This window comes from Amblyomma maculatum, chromosome 1, assembly GCF_055883805.1.
Source record: "Amblyomma maculatum isolate TAMU_Amacu chromosome 1, ASM5588380v1, whole genome shotgun sequence".
In the NCBI taxonomy this organism is placed as follows: Eukaryota; Metazoa; Arthropoda; class Arachnida; order Ixodida; family Ixodidae; genus Amblyomma; species Amblyomma maculatum.
Genome location: NC_139344.1, coordinates 283,401,398 through 283,406,636, shown reverse-complemented (window position 1 = coordinate 283,406,636; position 5,239 = coordinate 283,401,398).

The window sequence follows — 5,239 nt, the reverse complement described above, 5'->3', positions numbered from 1 at the left end:
GCCCACTAATGCAGAGTGGCGACATTTTAGAGTGTAAGCTCTACTATTTGGATTTCGTTGGCATAAACGACCTTCATCCTTGACCTCAAACCCCGTTCCGTACGACGTGGTTCGGGTATGGTTCAGATACTGCGTCCTTCCTTTCCTGTCAACCAACTTCCAAATTAAGTGTAGGAGTCTACAGGAAATTGACAGATACGCCCCCTCATCTCCCCCCAAAGCAACTCAATACCCTTTATGTAATACCCCTGAATTTGGGGTTTTAAGAAAATATACTGAAATGAAGTAACGATGTTAAAGATGCTATCGCGTGTACTAGAAGCTTGAGTGTCAGCATAACTGAAACTTTAAAACCCTGCACAACGTACTTGCTAAATCATGAAAAATCATGCTTAACGGACATTTCGCTCGTATAAATTGTGGGTGATTCCCCTGCCCGAGGGAGAAGCAAGACACGCACACAGCGGGCTGTGGAAGAAACATCTTTTATCTCACGATAGGGGTCCGTCCATGCCAATGCAGGAATTCAGGGTGTCGTTGCCGGGAGAGCAGCCAGACAGTTGTCAGCTGGGGATCCAGGATTCAAGAGAGAGAGACGACGGCGTAAGGTCTGAGCGGGGACCGGTTTCCCCGTCGGCAGGAGAGAAGAGGGGCAAAAGGGCAGCGCACAGGGAGTGCTGGGATGTGGCGCGGCCTTCAAATGTGGCTGGCGCGGTCCCCGCATCTCACCCCCCCCCCCCTCCCGGCGGCCGATCCGGGGTCCGGTAACAGCCAGGCCATGTCCATGTCCGAACCCGGGTCGGCGTCCAATATGCATGCTTGTCGCCTGCCTCTGGCGGGATGCCATCTCAGCTAGTCTGTGTGGCGGCAGGGAAGCAGCAGGCATAGCGGGACTGTTCCGGCTGGTCCCTCTCCGGCAGCGGCCACTTCCTCGGGGTCACAGCGCTACTAGGCTCGGCAGCGAATACGCCCGGCAGCGGCCCGGAACTGCTCCTCAATATGGCCATCGACCCCTTTTCACGTGGCGCCGTGCTGGATGCACGCCCTTTGCAGCAGGCGTTTGGGCACACCTGGCTCGTTGAGGCCCGTAATCCAGGCCTGGGCAGCGGGCTCCGAATCCAGCCTCCTTGAAGACGGCCAGCATGACCGCGCCGGTAATGATGATGGTCCACAAACCGCTACAAACTAGGGGTTGCCCCTTCTTGAGCCATGCGCTGGGTGCGGTTTCCCGCCCCAGCGACGGTGTTCCTTTGGCTGCCGCGAAATCTTATCTGAATGCATTCTGAAAGAAGCAAAGACGTTAGACAAGTAGCGAACTACCTTGGTCTTAGGTTATAGCGTCGTTTGCGAACCGGGTTGCTACCTGTACGCCTTACTTTGGGGGAGATCACTACATCGCCTTGAGCTTCCACCGCTTCGCAGTTATCGTCCTTGCGAAAGTGGTAAGCCTTCAAGTCTGCAACGTGCATCGGACCGGTGGTTTCACCGCTTGTCAACAACCGCAGCTGACAGGTGAGCGGCGTAGACCGTGCCGTAACTTCGAAACGATCCAACCCACTTGTGCGCTAGCGACGCGGCGAAACCACGCGCTGCGACACTAGGCCGATCTACGTCGGCCGACCTTCGCCAGACGCGTTTTTTTTGCGTGGTCGTCGTTCTTGTCACACGGCGCCGACGCCGACAGCGCGCCGATGGCCGACCGACGGGGATGTTGGTCGGCCAACGCCGAGAGCGAAGCGATCGGGCTGCCGTCGGCCGATTTTCTAGTCACACTACGACGACGCGATGCCTCACTGCCCGCGCCGACCAATAGCAGTCGCTGCCTTCACCTCGCCCCGCCCACAGCCGCGTCTCTCGTCTGCTGCAGACCCCGGGGCTACTGGTTTCGATACCTGCTTCTCGCTTTTTACCACTTGTTCACCAAATAGCGCGCGCATCGCTAAATGAATAATTCATGATAATAGTAAACGCTTTGCCATTTCCCGTGTGAGCGAGAAATTTTATCGGGAATGCGCCGCTGACGACGAGGGCATACCATCGCTGCTGCAGTTTACATCTGTGTGCATACACGCACGCTGCTAGTTTTCATGGCAAAACAACCACCTGCCAGGCTCTACTTTACTCGGGTATTTTCTCTTCTCGCGCTACGGCTGCACATTACGCATTTACGTAATGCGATAACTCCGCAAGAACTGCCGACGAGGCGATATACCGCATGAGAAATGTTTGGGATTTGGTTGTTGACATCGCACGAGAGCGGCGCTTCCTGCTAATTGTGTTTGCTTTCTTCGATGCCATCAATGCTCGATTGTGATTCCTTTTAACCGGAAGTATGTTCGGCAATCATCTGCATGAATTAAAACGATGTTATTTGTGTCCCACGAGTGCCGCCGACTACTACCAGCCGCCCTCAACATTGCTCGGCCGAACGGGTTACACCGGCGCTTTCCGCTTTCTGTACCGGCGTCCCGTGATAAAAGCAAACGTCCGTTTTAGGTCACTATAACTAAACCTACCCTCGATGACCGTTTCCACTCATTAAAACATGATAATTTGCTCCCCACGATCGTCGAAATCACACACACGATTCCTGCGGACTCGCTAGGCCTACTCGCCTTCGACGGGGCCAGCGTCGATTCATGTTCAACGAAAAAGCACACCTGCGAGTGTCGAAGTGTGATAATATGAACCGCCCTCCTTACTTGCCTATATTTTATCATGTATACGACACAGGGAAGCGCAGCCATGCACAGTACGTTGTTCGTCAGCATTTCATTTTCGCTTGCTCGACGATCTGCCGAGGACTGATCGAGCGACCGTCTGCCAATGCGTTTCGTCGGCGTCGCTGGTCTCGGAACTTGTCACACTATGACGACAGGTGGTCGTTGGTCGTGTTGGCGTCGTTGTCGGCCTAGTGGGGCTGACTGGTGCATCAACGACAGGATCGACCGACGGACCCGCCGACTGCGTAAGCGGAGGGGGCGCGGGCGCCGCCATGTCAAGTAGGGCATTCTCTTGCGGAAAAGCGATCTCTTTCCCAAAATTCAAATAAGCGGGTGTCATACCCACCGACCAGTTTACGGTTGTTCTAGGGGCGAACGTCACTTCTGAAAGCCGTGCGCCACAATCTCTGTGCTGCTCGGTCGTCGCAACCAGCATGCTCTTAACATTCCGATTCACTCTCTCGGTTATGTTGCTCTGAGCATGGTGGGGCTCGTTTTCCTGTGGCGGATTTGAAGCGCCCGACAGAAATCCACAAAGACTTTGCTTGTGAAATACGAAGCATTGTCTGTAATCAGGTCGGAAGGAAAACCGAAACGAGTGAATGTCTGCAACAGTTTCTCCCAAATCCGTTTGACACAAGCTTCCTAAGGGGGAAAACCTCAACCCACTTGGAATAGTGGTCCGTTATTACCAGGATATATTGGTTTCCGCGGGCGGAGCGAGGAAGAGGTCCCATGATACCGCACGCGGCCACTTGCCATGGAATGTTGCTAACTACCGGCTTCATCATGCCAGCGGGCTTCGCCGCCCGAGGCTTGGCTACCTGGCAAACAGGACATGTACGGGCGTAACCCAGCACATCCTTTCTCATGCCTGATCAGGTCTCGACACGGCATAACTTGTTGTTAAGTCTTACTGTCGCTGCCATGGCCTGCCAGCGCTGAGTCATGAAAGTACCGGTGGAATAGTTTCCGCAACTTTCTCGGGACCACGACTCGGAAAGGGGATGCAGTCGCCTCTTCCTCGTCAAGTTGGGGGATATAGCGGAGCAGTAAGCCATCATCGCCCAGCAGATACGCGTCGTACTTGCCCTCAGCGTTCCCGGTGCAAGCTGCACTATTCGCAAGCTCCGTCAGCACCCGCTGGCATAGACCGTCTGCTTTCTGGGCCTCAGTCAGCTCTTCCTTACTGACCTCTACGTTTCAAGACAGATTTCTCTCTGTCTCGCTGCTTGGCAGGCGAGCAGTCGCCGCCACCAGCTGCTGCGCCTTCTCTCTCTCGCAGCACAGCGCGACAACCCTGTTTGCCTTCTTTCTCTCTTTAACTACGCAAGGCGCGACACTCGCGTCCGCCCTCTCCTCCTCTTCAATAGCAGCGACGCCGCTTTCAACAGTGCTGGACCTCACCTCTGCTGCGCTTCCGCCAGCTTTCCACGGTGCGTGCGATAAAGCATCGGCCATCTTATTCATGCTGCCCCGGCGGTACTCAATGGCGTACGCGTAACGTCAGCGCCCGTCTCGCGAGCCTGCCTGCGGGGTTTCTCAGCCTCCTTAACCACGAAAGTGCCTGGTGATCTTTCTGCGCAGTGAAAACTTGAACAATGCGAACATTATCGCCAGGCATTCCTCTTTGGTCACGGAGTAATTCCGCTCCGCCGATGTGAGCTAGCGAACGCGACAGGGCGCAGCTTGCCCTCGTGTTACTGCAACAAAACAGCTCCAACACCGGCATCGCTAGCATCTGTTTGCAAGACAAACTGCTTGTTCAGGTTAGGGAGGCGCAAACTAGCGGTATTCGCTGTCGCGTGAGCCAAAGCAACAAAAGCGCCGTTCTGTTCCTTGCCCCAGACCCACTTCGAGCCTTTCCGCAACCGCTGGTTCAACGGCCTTGCTAGCTCTGAACAACGAGGGATGAATTGCCTGTAGAAAGCAACCATTCCCAAAAATCTCTGCAAGCTTTTCACGTCCGTCGGGCAGGGGTAGTTCAGAATTGCCTGCAGTTTGTCATCGTTCGGTCTCAAGGTACCATTCATCAACCACAATGCCCAAGGGGGTTCACTCTCTTTGATGCCAACTGCACTCTCTTTGGGTTGATCGTTAGACCTGCACGTCTCGTTATTTCAAGAACGGAATTCACGTGAGTGAGATGCTCTTCGAGCGAATGTGAAAATATCACGACGTCGTCGAAGTACGCCATCGCGTAGTTGAACTATCCCCCAGCACGATGTCCACCAATCGCATGAACGTGCTCGGTGCATTAGACAAACAAAACGGGAGTCGAGTAATTTCGAAGAGCTCGCGGTGGCAGGTGAATGCGGTTTTCTGAATGTCACCTTCCACCACCTCAATCTGCAGGTACCCTCTGCTTGCATCCAGGACTGTTCCCTAACGCGTACATCACAGCATCGATCGACTGGAAAGGGTACGCAACCGTAGGCGTAAGTGAGTTGAGCTTTCGATAATCAACGCACAGCCTGACCAAACCATCTTTCTTTGGTGCTAGAACCACTGGGGAC